Source organism: Melospiza georgiana, chromosome 9, assembly GCF_028018845.1.
Source record: "Melospiza georgiana isolate bMelGeo1 chromosome 9, bMelGeo1.pri, whole genome shotgun sequence".
In the NCBI taxonomy this organism is placed as follows: Eukaryota; Metazoa; Chordata; class Aves; order Passeriformes; family Passerellidae; genus Melospiza; species Melospiza georgiana.
The window spans coordinates 18113573-18134663 of NC_080438.1; positions in this window are offsets into that span (position 1 = coordinate 18113573).

A 21091-nucleotide genomic window follows, 5' to 3' on the forward strand; every position below is an offset into this window, starting at 1 on the left:
AAACATGCAACATCTGTTGTCTCACTTTTCTCATCTCTTGTTCAACACTGAAATGGTTAATTATGTGCTAGAGGCAAGTTAGTACCTGGTAACCTGTTACTTGTCCTGAAGTTGCACTCATGGTTTAAATCAGTCCTTGAGTTTTTGGAGAATTCTCTGCTTTGTGAAGTAGTCCTTTACAAAGAGGTGTTGCGCTGTAAGACAGAGTAAAGTAAAATTGTGTCTGTGGCAGCTGAGGAAGTTACATGTCTGTGTGCTCTGCAACACTCACAAAGAGATCCGTGGATCTGCTGAGATGCTCACTTATCTGGTGTGACTGTTGAGGGGTGTCAGGTGGATAAATGAGGGAAGGAACCCTGACCTGAGGTTGGAAGAGGTCATGGATGTTGGTATTTAGGACACTTCTGCTGCCTGCTTCATGTACTGACTTTTCTTCTGCGACAGTTGACAAATTATCCTATTTCTTTGAGCCTTGGTGTCCTTCTCTACAAATTGAAAACATTTCTGCATTTAAAAAAAGACGTTTCAGTGGCGGAATGCTGTAGGAATGAATACTTGTGCAGGCACTATAAAGTCCTCATATCAGTTATGTTGATGATTTAGCAAATACATATCACATTTGTTCTAAAATCATATAAGAATATAGCACGTCAAGTAACTGATGAATAGCTGTGCTTATTGAAAAAAATAAAGAAAAAGAAAATGAGCCCGTTCAAGAGAGCAAGCAGTTCTCTGATTTAGAACTGTCCAGATCTCTGTCTTCACCATACACTGCTCCAGGAGGGCTTTGCAAACCTGGCTTCTCCTTGGGCCGTTCTGCACTCCTGAGCTGTGGAGGCGTCTGAGCACTCCCTGGTCTCCCGCCACCCCCATCCCTGCATAGCCCCAGCTGGGAGACAGGTAGGGGGGATGTGAAACCAGGGTTCAAGCTTTATTAGAGATGTGGTAGCATCTTTTCCTTTGAAAAGAACTGGATAGTGTCTGTGCTTGCATTTATAGCATGCTACAGGATTATTTTCCAGAGGCCTGTTGTCAAGACTGCTGTGTTTATGGAGAATGAGAGGAACTTTGATAAGTCTGAGGCTGGGTGTGTTCCCCCCTTATACTGTTTTGCAGAACCGTTTTCCTCCTTTTTTTAACTTTTAATTCTCATAGCTCTGTGCCATTGTGCTTAATATCTCCTAAGAGCTAGGAAAGATATGTGCATGTTAGTATGATGAAAGCTACATGTTTCATAAACATATTAAAAATTGAATTATGCTGGTATTGAAAATTGTCTGTTGAAAATACTATGCAAACTCTGAATAAATTCTGCTGTGGCAAATCATATATTTGGATTATAGTTGCTGTGAGGCTGAGCCCTTACAGATTCTTAAACTTTTCTCAGGATAATTTTAAAGCTTCACTCAGCCTGGGATTTTAGCTTAAATCTGTTAAACAGAAAGGTCTTAAGATTGTCTGTCAGAGTTTTCTGTCAACAGTAACACAAATACTGGGCTTACTCAAATGCTGGCCTCTCTGGAATCTGAGTACCTTGAGCAAGGTGCTTCAGAGCAAGACCTAAATCTAATATTAGAGATAAAATATTGACTGTTTTTATTTCTTGCTGAGAAAACTAATTAGCATTTTATTATCAGTGCACATGTTTTTTCTTATTACATTCATTTATGTTTGGTGAATATGAAAAAAAACCTTCTTCAGAGTCTCAGAAATTCCTATCCTTAATTTTGAAAAGACACAGTCTCAGTTCTGTGACCTTTATCATAGCAACAGTGAAGAGTAAATCTTATTCGAGGCATTTAAATGAGATCAAACATAACCTGCAGAGTAGGTAGAATGGAAAGTCATCTCTTTTTGTAATGCTTCTGATAGCAAACCCTTGCCTTTGGCCCTTGGTTATTAAAGCATGACCCAAATGTCTTCTAATAGCACCTAAACTGGTGCTGGTGCAGGTGGATGTGCTCTGGAGTCACTGCAAATGAAATCCAAACCCATTGCATAAAACTGCTCCCTTTACAAGCTAGAGGAAGCATTTCCTTCTCATCCTGATAGTGGAAACATTTCACTGCTGGAGTGATGGGAGTAGGCACTAAAGACAGTGTTGGTAATACGTGTGTAAAACTTACTACATATGGAATTCTTTTGGTGATTTTATCGTGCTAAGCCTGACTGTGAGGCTTCTCAACAAATAGCATCTATTAATCATTGCTGGTATGCCTCACTTTTGGTCCATTTACTTTTCTGACACCAAAAATGGTGACTTGAAGACATTTAATTATAAATTTATGCTGAGAGAGTTTGTTATTAACATTGGAAGAGACCTTTTTTTATACAATAGAATGTATGTGAATTTAGAAGTCTTGATGATTCTTATCTGTTGTATTTCCACCTTATTTAGGGATTTTATGTTGAAAGGGAAATAGCTTAGTATCTTAGTTAAAAGTGGTGTTAAAGAACACGTTTTGTGACTGGCAATCAGGCAATAAGGAGCTTGTAAACTTCATAAAGTATGTAATTCTCCTCCTAGATTTTGTCTGTCCAGATTTTTTTATGTTTTTAAGTACTTCATGATCAGTAAATAAGAAATTTAATTTACTGAATAGAAGTTTCATTACTTAGAAATACTTGGAATATATATTTTTAATTGGCATCAATGGCACATTTCCCAGGGAGCATAACAAAATGGATCATTTAATAAATGCCCAATCTCTCCATCCATCTATCTATCAGCACAGCACATGATGTTTTGACTTTAACATGGTAATTATCTCAGGCTGACTTCAGAGAAGAAGCTGCCACCCACACAGCAGTGCTTAATTACTTCAGACTTCAGTTTGCCAAGAGAAAAATTGACTTTTTTTTTTTTTTTGCACATTGCATGGAAATGAAATGATTTCATTGTCATTTTATTTGAAATGCAGCCTGACATCACCATGGCATCATGGGAAAGAGAATGCAAAATTTCTCTGAAATTCTTAAAATAGGCTGAAAGCTGCCTTATATTTTAATGGTTTTCTATGAAGCCTGTGTTCACGTTCCTTGAATGTTAATGATGAGCTGCTTCAGCGTATGGGAGGAATTTTTTCATATGAATACATTTCATTTGCAAGCCAATGAATGCATTTTTTTTTAAAGTTGCCAAAATTAATACAAACTTTGGCATTTTAAGGGTAGGTTACTGTTCAAATTAGTGTTTGTGCACTGTAGAGTTTGAGAACATAACTAATAAAATGAAAGAGATAATGAATTAATGGTAGTGTACAGGCAGTTTAGGAATCAAATAACTAAATTTTTTTTGTCATTGAAAATTACAGCTATTATCCTGAAATGAGATAAGAAAGTTGCATATGCGTGTTTTCAGCATCTGAAAGCTAAATTTAATATCTATGAAAATTAGTACAAGGTTTTATATATATGTTGTTAAACATGCTGCTAATTGATTTGCCACACAAATACTTGAGGCAACCTGCTTGAATTAGGCACTGTAGACAGACTTTTGTGCTCAAAAGAGGAGAGAATTTGATTCCTAGATGTCTAACCCTATGTTTTCTGAGCACAAAGAGCCATTTTGGGATCTATTTCAAAGGCTTTAGTGGGTCTCTTGCAACCACTAATGCCAGTGGCACTAAACTCCTGGAAGCCTGGGGGACAGGAAAGGAGCCTGAGCACACCAGCAGCCTGGATCCCATAGGAAAAGGCTCTTTGTTGCCAGGATAGAAAGCAAAAACCTGGGTCTTGGCTGTGATGCCTTCCACTGCTTCTCTGGTGCAAGCTTTTGTAGGGCTGCAAGTAAAGCTGATGAGGTCTGAAAAAATGCTTAAATCAATTGTTCTTTAAACTAGCTGGCCTGCTGCTGGCTGGGAGCAATTGTGGGTCCTGGCTGTGCTTGGACTCCGCATCCTGTGCACATTTCACCTGGCTGTGCATGCAGCACTGAGGCAGGACAAAGCATGTGTATTTATCTGTATCAAAATTGGTAATAAATCTTCACACAGTGAGCTCTGACAGTCTTCCTGTTAAAATTTTTACCCTTAACAAGAAAATTCAATGTACCATCTTCCCAAATGGCAAATAAGTAATATTGGAAGTGTCCTTTTTAAGGTAAGATGTATTTTCTTCTTCGGTTTATACATCTGTATGGTAAAGACCCACTGAAATTATTTCATTGTCACGCACACTTCTCACAAAAGAATAATGTGGAGAAGCCTTTTGAAATAAATCTGGTGACACTAGAGAGTTTACAAATACTAGCATATTAATATACAGCTAAAATAATAATAAAAACCAGCATGCTGCTAAAGATGTTTAGTATTATCTGCTCGCTGCGGGAGTTTATTAGAAACTCCAGCTTTCTTTTATTAAAATTTCAATTGGCTTGGTGAATGAGATCCTATGTTAGTGTCATAAAGTGAGAAGCCAGAAGGAGAGGATATTGGCATTTAAGTGCAGATTTCATTTTGAAATAGTGTATGTTATTATACCAGAATATTGCATATCACAAATATTACATACTGCTGGTGTTAGAAATAGTTGCATTGATTTCTATATTCATCAAATTGTCATTGTTTTCTGTGCCATCTGGTAGTTTATACATGTCATTTTAAAATATATCCTAAGAAGTTTTTAATATATCTATAAATAGAAAGCAAATACCACAGAGTTCTTTGGAGATTTTAAAAGATGGTTGGCACAGATGATCTCCCACAATTGGCTTCAGCGTCAAGGGATGCACTTAAATCAAAAGACCAAACCTTTTCTGAATCATTGTAGGGAGGTCATGGATTTAGCTTTGACAATTGTATCTTTTTAGCTGTGTGGTTTAATAGTGTTTTTTATTTAAGACTCCTTGGCGTATTTTCAACAACGTTCTCTCTTATGTAAAACAACATTGGGCTGTGATAGCTTTTCTCAGCTGAAAATTAACTCTTAATTCATAACTTTTCCAAGTGCACTGGGCTTTGCTGAGTAGTGTGGTACAATGATAAGCATATAAACAACAGCAATGACTTTTGCTGCCTATCGGTCTCTATTTCCTGGCATCTTCAAAGAAGATGAGCTGGAAAAGACAAGAGATTAGTGTGCAGTAAAATGTGTGGGGTGTGCTTACCACTCCTCTCCACTCTTCCTAGAATTGTCCTTTGTGTCTAGTTACAGCAGCTGGTGGTGTTGTCCTGTCAGACATGCTGGGGGTGGTGGAGGCTTCGTTGCTGGGAAGGGAGGAGCATGGCTTTGCTCTCCCATTTCTCTGCAGTGGTGAAAGCACTTGGGTGAAAAGGTGCTCAGAGTTTTATTTCACCTAAGATGCCACAGAAGGACTGTAAAGTGAATGTCATTTTGTGGCTGAGTGGGATGTGGTGTATATATTCTATATAACCTCATACATACATGTTTGTATGTATCCTCATGCACAATATGAATATGTAGTATATCCATATAGTTTAAATCTCAGGTTTGTACCTTTTGCTTTTCAATAGCATGTCTGGATTGCTGTTTAATTCTGAACTGGTATTTTTCCATAGTTTTTTTTTGGTTTTGGTTTCATGTAATGTAACTTTGGTGGTCTCAGCACAGTGACATCTGGACATGTTGCAAAACGGTCATAAATTAGCCCACAGTTTTTCACATACTGGTGTAATTAGCTTCAGATTTTTTTTCTATTTTATTTTTAAAGAGATTCCTCTGTTCTGTTGTTTGTGATTGGATAATCAGTGTTTCATTATTTGGTGAAGTGTTGCTCTAAAAATTGATGGCACCAACAACTCAATCCAGCTGGAACCCTCCATGGTGGAACAAAAAATCTCTCACATCCCCCCATCTGGATTCTTCAAGATGCAGTGAGAAGTTTGCACTTCTGCAGCTGCAGTTCTTTCATGACAGGTTCTGCAAATTTTACACATGGCTGCCTGCTTGGAAAATATTTTCCAGATTTACATGTTTACAGCATTGACATGTGAAGCTGAAGTGCCTTCCTTCTCCATTATGGCACAAGTACTCACAGATTGCACACTAACTTTATAAAATCTGGAAATGGATCATTTACAACTTTCAAACAAATCAAAGTGCCCTTTGATCTTGGCTCCAAGTTTCCTTAAGAGCAACAAATAAAAATAACTTTGTGGTGGGTTTTTTCCTCTAAATATGGTCAATATTAATGTAACTGTTGTTTCTCTCTCAAAAATCAAGAAACACATTTAATAAATTTTTATCTCAATATGTTTGGAAGAGAAATAGAATTCAGCAAATGTAGGCATCATTAAGATCATTGTGTCATTGGTAAGTGCATCTATAGAGGCTATATGAGCTGAGCAAGAGATAGTCTGGTTCATCCTTTATTCCCTCCTACGTGTGTGGATTTATTTTTATTAATGTTATCAAAAATTTAAAGTACTGTTGTTGGAAAAAGCCTGACAATGCAAAATCTATTGAAATCTCTAGTTACTGTGATGCAAATTAACTTATCCCATAACCTTCAATTATATTTTTCTGATTCCTACAGAACAGCTAAACACATTAAAAATGTATACTGTTGAAAGTGTGAAAAATATGCAACAGTTGCAGAACACTTGAATTTGAAAATATTACGTTTAGGCAGTCATCATTGTGATGAACTTCAAGTCACCATATTGCCTATAGTCATTATTTTCCTTGGCCCATCATTTATTCTAACTTGAGTTACGTTTTAGATATCCTTTTGAATATTATAAAAGTTTAAAAGGAGAAAATGCAACTTGCTGACAGAGGAAATAAGCATCATTTATTAACACTGGTTGAAAAGATATTTTTATTTCTGTTAGACATTGCAGATTTTTGCAAACATGTTCTGTCTCTTGCAAGCAGGCCAGACTGGAATCCATGGTGTATATGCTCAGTGTTTTCTTAATGTTAGTCATGGTGCTGCCTGAAATACTTTACCTTTATAACACCTAGCAAAAATACATTAAAAACCCCCTTTAGTAAAGACAGACTTTAAGAGGAAGAGGCTGAGCATCTCAAAACTAAAACCAGCTCTGTAGAAACATGAAATCACGTGGGTTGACAGGGTGGGTGCCAAATAGCTCATCTGCAAGGGAGGAGTGAGGCATCAGTGGGCACTTGGATCATTTGCTGACCTGCTTTGAGAGAGCTCAGCTGGTTGGGAGCAGCTTACATTCAGCAATGTTTATGAAGATGGGTAGGGCCTTCAGGAGGGTTTGTTGTGTTTGATGGGGAAGGTGATGGCCTGGCTGTGGCTGCCTGAGAGGTGAAGCTGGGCTCTCCAGTCTGACTCTGCTGGCAGCTGCCCCTCTGAGAGCTTTGGAAGGCTCCAGAGGCCAGCAAGGGTCAGAGAATGGAGCTCACCCTTTTCAGGGCTAACACAGGCCACAGAAATGGGTTTCAGATGGAAGTACAGTATCTATCACTTCAGATAATTTTTAACTTCTTGTTAATTTTCTAATTTATATATACAAGCCACTTGTAAACAAGTACCTTAAAATATTTGAGGATTCCCTTACATGGTAAGAAGAGGGAAAGATTTAGTTAGAACCAGAATTGAGCCCATGTCTTCTGTTCCCTTCTGCTCCCTTAATAGTTAAAAGAAGAACCTCAAGTGTTTTGTGATGGAAGCTGGGAAAGTATGAGAAGATAGAAAATCAGATGACTTTAGGACTATTTCTGCATGCAATTCCGGGTGATGAATGGCTAGGGTAACGTGGAGGAGCAAGATGAGCTAATGAAAGAGTGATGTAAAGTGCAAGTCAACTGTTTTTTAAAAAGTGGCATCGTCACTGTAAACAAGAGAAATGAGAGCTATCACTTTGTATTTAATCATACAGTGCCCTCATGATGGGCTGAAATGCTGTATGAAAAATGAGCAAAGCAACCTGCTCAGGAGGAAAATGTGTGTCTGCTCTTCTTAAAGAAAAAAAAAAAAAATCAGCTTTTTAGCCAACTTGTCATGCTCATAAAACTTAATGATCATCTCAAAATACAGAGCCACACTGTATACATGCACTGTACTGGGCTGTACTCAAGCAAGGCCATGCTTCTGTGACTTGCTTCCAGCCTGAATTTCTATCCAGCAGTATTTACTGTGCTTTCTGATGCATGGAAAGTTAAAAATGAGCCTCACCATCTTCTCTGTGTCGGAACTAAAAGTTCTTGCTGTAATGCTTTAATCCAAAATTCAACAGTGTACTGATCAGAAAGGTTTGCATTACTTTATCAAAGTAAAATACAAAATTCTGTTGAATTTCTGCAAATGATGGTTATTTGCAACAGGTGCCATACAGCTTCTAAATCCTTTCTCCTGCTGATTAAATGTGGAATTTCTTTATCATTTTTCCACAAAATAACTTTTAAAAATGAAATATTCTGTAGCATTGTACTCCTTTCCTGTAAAGTGTGAAAAAAAGGGCTGTTAAGAAATCCCATAGTCTTTAGGCTTGTTTGTTGGTTGTTTTTGGGTTTTTTGTTTGTTACTTTTTGTTTTTTTTAGAAAAGAGAATGGACTCTGTTGAGCTAATAGGCATTAATATGGTAAAATTGCTTTTTCAGATTATGACTCTTTGTTTGCTCATAATTAGGATTAAACCTAAGTCTAGCAGGTAATGATGATGTGAGTGGCAGTGCTGAGTGGGGGAAAAAGGGAAAAGAGTACTTTATTTCTATCTCTGTATTCCATGCCCCAGCAGACCCAGAGAGGGGAAGTTTACTGAGTGATCAGGGTTATCCCAGGGTTGGGATGGTGGAGGAAAGGCAGTGTCAGCTGTGGCATTTGGCATTCCTGGGCAGCCACTGTGGCTCCCAGCTTCTGATTAGTACAGTGCATTGACTTCTTTTTTTCCACTTGCTGAAGCAGTGACTAGTGTTTGGTCTATTAAATGGTTGTAAGAGTAAAGATGTGCTTTTCTTGGTTTTCATGCCTAATGTGGGAGCATTTTATTAGTTTTCATTTAGTTGTTAGCTACGTAATGCATGTTATCAAAAAGAGGTTTGAAATCTTTGTGTGCCTATGTTGAAAATTTTGTATAAACAGAATTCCTTGCCCTTTGTTGTTTGTGTTCCCTGATAACTAAATCTTCAGGCATTAGGGAACAGTCCTGAAATTCTTCAGTGTTTTACTAACATAACAAAAACAACAAAAAATTATTTATTTTTTTTATGTAGAGCTTATATTGTGGCTTAGCTTTGTGCATGTGGGTAGCTGCTTTTACATATGAGCAGTATTTGTGTATGCTGTCACACAGAGGTGGCTGCAGATCTGAAGGTACACTGGCTGTCTTTGGTAGTACTTACAAAAAGAGAAAAGACAAAAGATTATTGTAATTTGTAAGGATCTTCTCAGTGGGAAGATTTTCTGTTTGTTGGAACCAGTACAGATCATGCAGCCTTTATATACTTAGTGGTGGCAGCTCTAGTACTTGTGTGACTGGGAAGAGAACGAGGGATGGCAGGAGTAACTCTGCATGTATCATTTTGTAGCTGGGGAGGACAACTTCAAATACCTTTTTGTTTCATTCAGATAAAGCTGAGGGAGACCTGAGGGAGATTGTGGTGGGATATCTAAGAGAATAGAAACTGTTGATTTCATTCTGCTTTTTTTTCTTGACATTATTTTTTCCTTGTTTTTTTTTTTTTGTTTTTTTTTTTTTTTTTTTTTTTTTAAGAGACTTGAGACAGAAAAAATATCTCTGTATTCCAGTTTACCTCTCAGTAAAATGGCTGTTATAATACTTAATGTCCAGGGGTGAATTTTATAGTAGATTTCAAAGGCCCTGAGATTAATGGATAGAAAGCAGTGGATAAATTTAATTGTCATCCAGATGTTTTCCCTTTCTGCTACTTCATCACAGTATAAAATTTTTAATGAAATTTTTAACGCAACTGGTTGCTGTTTTTGTTTCATCGTTCACAAAATTAATTTTTTCCTTGCTAAATGTCTTGCCTCAGAGTGGTAAAGAATGTAAACTGTGTAATCTGATAAAAAATATTTGTGTTTGCAGTAAACTGTTTGTGAAATATTGGCAGTGTTTTGAATTCTATGGTATTTTTTAGAGAGAAATTGATTTTACAAGATACTTTAAGATTTCCTACATGTAACAGGGAGTGTGTAATGTTATCAATTTAGCCCCAGTGTGAGCCAAGGTGCTCTGGTTTTGTCATGAGGAACATATTTTCATCACTCCTCCTGAGTATTTTAAGGGTGACTTTTGGCTTTCTGCTCCCTCTTTGTGTGGAAGCAGCTGAGTTAAGTGTGGTGCTCTGAGCCTAGTCCTGTGTGCCATGGACCAGGGAGTGTGCTGAGCAGAGGGGAATATTCTCCTTGCTGGTCATGCTGTGCTTCTGCGTTGTGGCTGCTGCCAGAAGCTCCTCAAAGAGGCCTTTTTATTATGTAGCAGTATTTGAAACATGAGCCAGACCCCTGCCATGTTCCTTAGTTTCTGGTTCTCTCTTCCCTTTTAATCTCTTCACAGTGGTCTGGATCCTGGCATCCTGAATTAAACCTTCGCCAAGGCAGTGGCTACAGGTGGTGCAGACAATAAACTTGACTGACAGTTTGCTGGAAATCTCCCTTGTTCTCATATTTTTCCAAATGTTAAGGTGGAAAAAATTCATAAATTGTCATTACAAGGTAAAATTAGGATAGATCTACCGTCCACCCCAAAAAACATTCTCCATGTTGAGTGACTGAGAGATTGTTTCCAAGAATTTCTCAGAAAATTTTAACTTGATTACACTGGGGATTGATCCTTTGTGTTCTTGGGGAACTACTTGAAGGTAAATGGGAGACAGAGCACAGAGATGTCAATAAGCAATTATTTCACAGAAAGCAGTCATGAGGCCTCCAAATCTTGTAAAGTGTGGCATCTATTTAATACATTTTTGACCAAGTAAAAAAGTAGATGTTAGGAGTTTCCCCCTGCCTTTTTAGTGTTCTCTAAACAGAAATCTCTAGCATAGTGTTCCCAAGTGGGAAATGCTCTGTGAATTTCCAGAGATCACATTTAGCAAAGAGCTGAGCGATTCAGCTTCTGTTGGCTGTTCATGAGGCAGAAGATGACCTAGCTTGACTCTCAGATTTGATATTGTATTTGCATGTTGGCAAGCAGAAAAGTAAACAACACTTAACTTGTAAACTTAAAACTTAATTAATGGTATTAAAATAATTGAAAGAATGTGAATATAAAATGCCAAGATGTTGTTTTTATTGCACCCTATACAAAGCAGAACTGTAGTAAAAGTAAGTTATTCTGTAGTGTAGAGGAGTATGCATTATTAGTACATTAATATTCATTTTTATTGGAGCTTTTAATGGTTTATTTGGCAATTGAAACATAAAAAAAAATTAAAATCCTGTAGATGGCCAAGAATCACAAAGGGCAACAAATATATTAGGCTATAAAGTATAATATGGTGTGTTTCTAGAATATCATGAAGAAAAGGTGAAAGCCATTTTGGTCTGGATGTGACATTCTGCCACATAATTTCTGTGAAAAAGCACTGAGAACTATAAAGCAAACTGAGGCACAACTGTCTGGGTAAGCTTTTGCTCACACAGATTTTACTTTGTACAGCTGTAGAGGCTGTGTGAGGCCTCAGAGGTGGGTGCTGGCCATGCTGTGCCCTGCAGCCATGGGAGCTGTTCCTGGAGCCTTTGTGGTGGCAGGAGCAGCAGGGTGCTGCAGGTGTCACTGAGAGGTGGGTGCTGGCCATGCTGTGCCCCAGCAGCCTCGGGAGCTGTTCCTGGAGCCCTTGAGATGGCTGGAGCAGCAGGGTGCTGCAGGTGAGCCACTCACAGGTGGGTGCTGGCCATGCTGTGCCCAGCAGCCTCGGGGGCTGTTCCTGGAGCCCTTGAGATGGCTGGAGCAGCAGGGTGCTGCAGGTGAGCCACTCACAGGTGGGTGCTGGCCATGCTGTGCCCAGCAGCCTCGGGGGCTGTTCCTGGAGCCCTTGAGATGGCTGGAGCAGCAGGTCAGCCACTCACAGGTAGGTGCTGGCCATGCTGTGCCCCAGCAGCCATGGGAGCTGTTCCTGGAGCGTTTGTGGTGGCAGGAGCAGCAGGGTGCTGCAGGTGAGCCACTCAGACCTGGGCTGATGCCGTCCTGACACTGTGCAGTGGCTGAACTGAACTGGAGGGATCAGGGTCAGTTTGATTTCAGCTCTGCAGCTGCTGTTTGGGATCAAGGGCCAGTGAAAAGAGAGAATTAAATTTTCTATGTTTATTTATGTGGACATGGGGGTGCACAGGAATATAATTATCATGGGAATGAATGGTTAATGCTGTGTAATTAAATAACCTCCAACACTTTCCAATGTAACATTTCTGAGAGTCATAATGCAATGGCAGTGCTATTAATTAAGTGGGTATATAGATAAGTATGGGCAGATTATCCTGAAGGGTAATTGAGTCAGGTAAAGATGAAATGAGAAATTTGAATATTAAAGTGAAGGAGATGGAGAGAAAGGAGCAACATGAAACATCTGGATTGGAGATTTACATAACTGCAAGCCACACAGTTGGACTGATATTTGTCAGGTAACTGAATTTTTGTGTAACTATTACATATTCCTGGACATAAAATAGCAAGTCAGCTCTTAAAAAAATCCTCAAACAAAACTTCCCTTAAATGATTGATTCTGAAAATATGCTAGGGTTTACAATATGATTCATATAATGTATTTTTAATGCATTTTTAATGTATTAATTTCTTTAGGTGTTTTCTAGAAGACCTTTATAAAAATGCTGTAGAAAAATTCTACAGAAATGAATGCATTTTTCCTAGAAAAAATATGGTATAATTTCTGAGCAGTTTTTCAAGTCTGGAGGTATTAATGAAGAATGTATCCCAATATTCCTTGGGACCAGTAACCCAGTAAGTGTGTATATATGCATGTATACACATGTGCAAAAGGATATTCTTTGGTTTCCAGAAGAAACTGAAAACGCTGACGTTGTGCATATATTACTCCATTAAAATCATAGCAAATTCATCAAGGATCTTTTCTAGATTTTTAAATTCTTGGTTTTTATAGATTTGTCAACATTGCGTGACATAAAGAAATAACTTGTGGAAAAAGTAGTTCGACTTTTTGTTTCTAATTAGTGATGTTACTAAGAAATCTTCCTGAAATTAAACTCTATTTCACTTTCAGACATACTCTTCTCTTTTAGTAGTGTGCAACAGAGTTTGACCCTGGCTAATGTTTTTCTCCAATTGTAGTTCCTGAGAGAGAAAATATGTTTGCTAGCTTTCTACCCTACAACTAAATTAATAGACTGAGGGACCAATTCATTAAAATTTTATATCTGATTTGTTTGGGTCATAGCTCTGTTATAACTTGTTATAAATATCTTATATTCCTTAATATTGCATACTCTATTAACATAGCAGACATTAACAACTATAGCCCATCTGGAGCTAGAGGGAAAAAGCCATAATCATTTACCTTGCCAGCTGAAAAATGTTATAAAAAAATCATGTGTTACAAAAGTGATTTGACCCCTCTCACTAGTAATCAAGGAGATTATAAATAATTAAATAGCCTTGGGTGGTTCAATAGAAACTGTCCTTCTTCCTCCCCTAATGATCTGCTCATCTTATTTACTCATTCAGATATTCACTAAATGGTAAACTAGGCTAGGGCCTCTTTTTCTTGGGTCTGGTTGTAGAAGATACTGAACAATCCATCCTGCTTTATGATAAGATTAAGGTTGATAAGTCACTAAGTCTCCAGCTTTTCTGTAGAAATTATTTTGTGTATCATCCTCTTTAAATATCAGCTCTGACTCAGGACCTGTGAAGATGTTCAGCTGGGGAGCTCTGCTCTATTCCCTCAATTTCTTTTGGCAGGGAAGGAGGGCTGAAATGTGACCCAAACACCTAAACATCATGTTATTCTCCATGGTTGATTACTGTACATCTTGCATTTTTTAATGTTTTTCTTCATTTGTTCCAATGGATGATCTTCTCCTCATAGTGGATCTCTTGTCCCTGGTGTCCAGTGATAGGATGTGTGGGAATGGTTCAGAGCTGCACAAGGAAAGATTTAGATGGGACATTGGGAAGCTTTGCTTTACTAAGAGAGTAGACAAACTTGGGAACAGGCTTCCTAGAGAGGTGATGGATGGCCTAAGCCTGTCAGTGCTTAAGAGACAATTGAACAATGCCCTTACTACCATACTTTAATTTTTGGTCAGCCTTGAATTGATCAGGCACTGGGATTAGATTATCACTGTAGGTCTCTTTAAGTGGAAATATTCTATTCTATTTCCTCTTTGTTAAAGAGAGGAAAATCAGCCACACTAGCAATACAGAGATGATGTTTGCATAAAGCAAGGAAAGAAGTCCTTGTGAAAAAAAAGGATCAAAGTTGAGCTGATGTTATTAGAAAAGCTGTCAAACACTGATCCTGAACATAACTCTGGGTAGATTTGGTGGATGTCAGGGGAGAGCTACTGATGGGTTCTCTGAACCAGAAGGGGGCCATAGTTATGGATGGTTTATAAATTATAGGGAAGTAAAGAGAGAAGTCTTGTCCTTGTGGTACAGTAGTTCCTCTTGTTCACATCTGAATTGCTAGGTTTTAAATCTGTGTGCTAAGTGACATTAGAGGATGGTACTGATTAGCTCCTTCTCTCTGCTCAAAGTGAGCTCCCCTGTCTATGTTTGGAGAGCAAGTCTTTCTCTACCTGATGTGGGTCCAGATATTCCTGCCTGCATATGACTGAGCAATCCACAAAAATTGTTTTATACCCAGAGTAGTATTTAAATAAAGGCCAAAGTAAAGAAACAAGCAAACACTGGAATCTCATGTTGATTGACTGTGGTTCTTCAAAATTTCTTGGTGTATAATTTATTGCTTATGCCACAACTTGTGGATATCTCTGCTGGAATGGGTGGAAATGACGTAGCACAAATTTTCTCTCTCCTGTCCTCTGAATCTAATTCAGATCTCATATTCCCAGGGGCAAAACCAGAAGAGGGATGTATATGGTTGTTGACTAAGATAGTGCATGTGCGCTCATAAAAAGGAGGGCTGCTTTTGATCTTTGTATTTGCATACTAAAGTAGGCTTATTTTAGCCCTCACATTTTGGACTTTGTCAGCAAGCCAAACATAGGAGAGAAAAGCTGAACAGAATTGAAGAACAAAGGCTGGTGAAGGTTGCCAAAACACTACACGTCACTCATCTGCAACTAAATATCTGATTTGGTTTTTGAGTTCTTCCTGGTGGCTGTAGATTAGAGAGATAGGATTCTGCCCATCTCAGGTAGCCCCCTTAATAGTGTCAATAGTTGTCGAGATGTCCGAAATGCATTTCCAGATTTATAGCTTCCCAAGGGAATGGGCTGAAAAAAAGGTAAGTGCCCATTTTGTTCCTGAAGTAACCTGAGAAAATTGTGTGGGGGGGAGAGGGGAGGAGCTCTCTCTGTACTCAGTAGAATAAGTATTAGTTCAGAATCCAGGAGTCCAGATTGTCTTTGCCTAAACACAGTGGCATTCTCTCACCAGATTCTTATGACTCTAAAGAACACTGAGTTGCAGATTCCTACTTTCATTATCTATTTTTGTGTCAGCACAGTGGGAATGTCAACCTTGGCTCATCAAGTGGCTGAACAGCACTGAATAACTTTTGTGCATTAAAGCAGGTTCAGAAAAAGCTTTATTAGTAATAGTAACATTAGGAAAAGGCAAGAACCTTTTCAATGTGTTAACAGATTTGTGTAATCAGAAGTTTATAAGTTTTGAGTAGATTAATTCTATGAAATCATAAATGAGTGTTGCTTTGCATTCAGGGAAGACTGGGGGAAAGAACCCTGCTTAATTTATTTTTGTATAGGTGAGTAATCTGGTGGCACAGTGCATTCCATTCTACCTCCTTAAGTAAGAATTAAATTTTCTTTCCTCTAACAGTATGTTGAAATTAATCATTCAGGGAAACTGGGACTTAACCTTCACTTTTACTAGAGCATTGTAACATTAAACACGCAAAATGGAAAACCTGTTAAATATGAGACACAGAGCTTTTGGAACATTGCAATGCAGACAAAAGATTGCAAAAGCTTCCATGCAATACAGTAATTTCAGGGTGGGTTTTCTGGTGTTTTTTAAAACGCATCTCAAACCTTTGTGAAATGCATTTAGGAAGTAATGAATTGTTTCTCTGGAATAATATGTTTCTTGATTGCAGTTACAAGGTTTTGTCACTTTTGTTATTAATCACAGTGACAGTCTTTTGTCTTTAGGCCAAGGGCAAGAGTTCTCTGTTGTTGATCTAGTCAGAAAGTACTCAAAGTTTGTAGTGGCATGTCATTAATATTTACACTGCACAGGTAATAGAGTAAATATTAAGGCTATGAATTATTGAAAGTGAAAGAAAAGAGATGAAATACTGTTTGTTAGTTTGGTTCTTATGTAGTTTTGCATGTTTTTGGAAAAAGAGGACCCGTAAAAGAGAGCATCACTTTCAGTAGGGCTTCTGCATTAATGGGAATTTTCTTTGTCAAATGATATTAATGTTAAAAAGATTTCCAAATCCAATTCTTATGATGAGCTGTAGGACAAAAAATATTACAATAATTGAATGCAGCTGCCTTTCAGAGGGTTGAAGGCGTGTCCTCTACAATGGCTACCCTTGCAAGCAAGTGTGATTCTCAGAGTATTCTCAGTCTCTACTGTGATAGTGCTTCAGTTCTGCTTTTCTCTACTCATCATCCCTTAACTTCTCTTTATGGATCTGGTCTGTGGACAAAAGCCTTTGATAGGCTTTAGGTAAGTTTCCTGCTTAACTTTGGGGCAGGAGTGTAAGAAAATTATGTACATACAAGCTGGGGAGCAGTGCAAGTGGCTTTTATATCTGCTCGAGTGTAAAACAGGGAAATGAAGAAGGGGTTTCTTGTGTGTGTGTATTGGAGGAGTTCTACAGTTTGCAGCAGTTCACAGCTAGTACTGGATGTAGCAGAGCAAGCAAGGAAAGTCAGCAAGGTCAGTGTGTAAGCAGAAAGTGAATAACACAAAAACTTGTATCTGCTATTGGACTTCTGACCTGTATATGCGCCCACAAGGTAACATTATTAACCAAGAGATGAAGGATTGCAGAGCAGCCTGGCCCTAATGCCAGAAAGGATCTTGTGGTCCTGGGTCACACAAAGACAGGCTAGTGGTACTGTAGTTTGAATTGGCCAACAGTGAAGTGATTTCTTGTTGATAAAACCCATTCTGTTCCCTGATTATTGTTTTTCTACAAATGGTTTCAAAGTTTCTTGGTTGTATGGTGTGCAGATCCTTCCCCAGAAGTCAGTAGACACCCCAGATCTGGCCATGTTTTTTTATTCTGCTCTGTCAGCTCCTTCTCCCCTGTAGCCTAGCAGCTCTGTGGGGCAGCATTGGGGCTGAAGGCTGATAACCATCCCTTCCTCAAAGAGTTATAGCCTATTTTCAACAAGCCTGTGCCCCACTGTTGCAACGCCAGCTTGGAGGAGACCTGTGCTTCTGTGGGAGCAATGAGGGTTTCTCACTTGAGCTTCTGACTGTTCCCTGTACTAGCCCTGCTGCTCTAGGCAGATTTTTCATGCTTGTGCTCTGTCTTGGTGTGTTGATTACTGTTTTTCTCTCTCTGTTAAGACAGATCATATGGGACTTCATTATGAATACAGAGAGCTAGGTTAATGGAATCTACTTCAGTATCCACTGATACTATTGCTAGATCAGCCAGGGAAATTATTTAATGGTAAAACCAGGTATTCTGTAGTGATCAATGCAAAAAGTAATCCAATTGTATCCAAAATTACTGCTAAAGCCACAGCACTTGCCAACAGCTTGGAGGATGTGGTACCAAAGTGATCAGAGCTGCTTTCAGGGTTATGCATGTCTGTTTTTATCATGCTTCTTTGTTCACCTTCTGTGGTACTTATTAGTAAAACATGACCACGCATGACCGAGCGCTCTCCAGAAGACTGAGTTAAACCTAATCAAGCTGACTTCTCTGCTAAAGCTGGCTAAGAGTAGAGATGCAGAGACCCCTGTGCTGTTGTACTGACTTCTAGTGGAGTTCAAAGAAATTCTGAGCCGAAGAACCACACCCTGCCTCATCTGGATGAGATGGCCGTGCTTCTGAGATAGACCAGCCTGATGACAGACTCAAAAATCAATTCTGGAGTCATGACTGAGCACCCACAGTAATTAAATAATGGGTCATTTCAGGGTTGAAGGATTAGTTTCGGTCTGAGACAGACTGCCAAGGACTCCAGGCAGCAAGGCAGTGCCAGTGGGCAGAGCTGGATTTGGCCAAGCAGGCCAGCCAGGGACAAGCTGTAGCACAGGGAGGGCAGCATAAAGAACCATGGTTCAGCAGGTGGGAAGCAGGATGAAGAACTAGAGCCAGGAATCAAGGTGTGAAGCATGATACTGAGGCAGACTGTGAATTCCCACAAGGTTGCTTGTACAGACAGCTCTTTGATGTCTCCTGTCATTAAGAAGAAGCACTGAATGTGGTCTTTGTTTTCTGTTACCTCTGTCACTATTGACCAATGACCAGAGATGCCTCACTCCAGCTGGGCAGTGGGTTCATTATATGCTTTTATTTTTAACACTGGCTTTAGTGGCAGGATCTGTATTCCCCCTTGTCCCAGCAGTTTTGTGCTTCCTACTGAGTTTGCAGTTCTTTATCAGACAGGCAGTGAAATTGTTTACCAGAGATTTACATTCTGACCAGCCAGGCTGCCTGGACTGAGCAGAGCAAGGGCCATATTCCTCCTTGGCCTATTAGGCTGGTGTCTGTCTCACCTTTGCTCCTTTGCATCGAGTCTCTCTGATTGCTTGTGAATGGAGAGGCTGTGATTTTGCTGACTGTGCTGCTTTGGTTCAGCTGTGAAGCAGTTGCTTATAACTGGTGCCAAGATGTAGCAATCAACTGGAAAAAAAAAGCTCTGGGAAAAGTTGTTTTTTTTCCCCCCTGCAAAATGTTTTTGTGAGCTGATGCTTGAAATGAAAATGTGGGTAGAAGAAAAGAAGACATTGTGGAGTTTAGTTTTCAGTGATTTACAGCAAAAATCTGCTTCTGGATGGTGAAGGGGTAGAAATAATGATGATTAACCCATAGGCTGTTTGGGCCTGGTTCTCAACATTGCTTTTTTGATGTCTCAGGGGGTGTTTGGTAAACAAAGGAACAACACCCAATTTCAAAAGGTGACCATGAGCAGTTGTTCAGGTTAAAGGAAGACTTCATTAAAAAAGAAAAAAAAGAAACACTGACAATGACCAAAAATTAAGTTAGTTCAGTGTTTTTGATGTCTGTGGGGGAAAAGTCACTTCCAAATGCTAACAAAAATGAGAATTTAATTACTCTCCATAATTATGTATTCCTCATTGGTGGATCTCAGGGTCATTTTCACAGTACAGTATGGTTGGGGGTTTTTTGATCACAAACTGTTTACTAGTACAGTTTTGTGCTTTTAAACAGATGCTGACTGTTCTACCCTTAAGATAAACAAAGTAAATTCTGATGTCAGCTACTTCCAAATATTCAGGAGGCAAGACAGAATGCTATGTATCTACTGTTAGGCTGTGATCGATAAAGGTCATTATTTGTATTTGCCAACAAACTTCCTAATTTTTTTAAGCAAACCTTACTCTGATACATGAATTTTGAAAGTACATCACGCCACAGCTTTGCAGCACAGCAGGCTTGTTTAATTTAACCAAGGGTCATCTCTTGGTTATGGTCATTTTTAATTATTATTTTCCATGCTTTTAGTTCGATAACATCTTACTATCCAATTTCACCTCTCTCTTGCTACTTGAGTTATTAAGGTTGTCCAGTTCTTACTAAATTTTAATGTCTCTTTTCTTTCAGGTCTTGCATATTTTTGCTCTGATTGCCCTAATCAAATTCAATGATATCTTATTTTTTAATCACTAAAATAAATTCTAGTATTTTCAAATCTTTGATTCTGTTTTGTCTAAAAAGCTCAATTATTATAAAAATATTTAGTTCAACATACATAACAGAACAAGTCTTGCAATTTCAGCTGTGACAATTTAAATAAGAATTACAGTGTTGAGAATATGCCAAGCTCACCCCCTGACTTTCACACTTTATCTGGTCGGGTTACTGCTTCTGTGTAAATTCTTCCCTTCCTAAGGAGAAATTTTCACTTTCATTATTTTTATTTATATAGAAGAAGTTGCTTTTGCTACTGCTGTTATTTTCTACCTCTGGTCATGTAAGTGCTATAGAAAACAGATTTATATATATTAAAGACGGATGAAGCTCAGTAATTAAAGATTAATGAAGCTCTAGTTCCCCCCAAATACCTTGTGTATCCAATTTTTTTTTCCATCAGAATGTGTGGATCTGGAACTTGCATACCTGTAAATGTTTTTGGGTGTTAAGGTGTTCCTACTGCATGAGTGATCAAGAAAGTGGAGAGTGTATGTTATACTTAAACACTTTTAGATAGAATTATTAGCAGAAGTCTTAACAAAACAAACAAACCAGCATTTCCTAACTCACTGCCTTGGATTTACTGTAGACTTGAGACATGAATGCAGCAGTGGCTCAGCCATCTAAGGATTACTTTATGTTTCAAATTTGAATCTCTAGTCTAGTAGCTTGTTTTTTAAGAAAGCCCAAGTAAGGAGTTAACACGGATTCACTTCCTTCTCCCTGGGTACACAAATAGGTAGTGAAACTTTATGTGGAAGCTAGCAGAGATTTGTAACGCCATAATGTCTTTGCCAGAGGGACCAAAGCCCAGAGCTTTCCCTCGGAAGCAGGGAACACAGGAGTGATGTGCTCACCAGGAGCGGCAGTGGGGGAGCTCCTCTTCGGGCCAGTCGCAGCAGGAGGCAGCAACTCACCCAGCTAGTGTTCTAAAGAGTTTCTTTCAGAATTCTTACTTTTTGGAATTCAGAAATATGTAAGTCAGGCACAGAGAGGCTCTCTGCTTAGCTGTAGCAGGTTTCATGTTGGTCACATGGAGCCAATTAGCCTTCCAGAAGTCTAGCTATGAAACTTATACCTGTGGCTTTGTGTAACAGTCACAGCATTCATCCTGCAAGGGGGAGAAGGGGAGGAAAGAGAAATAATTAGCTTCCAGAAATGTGTA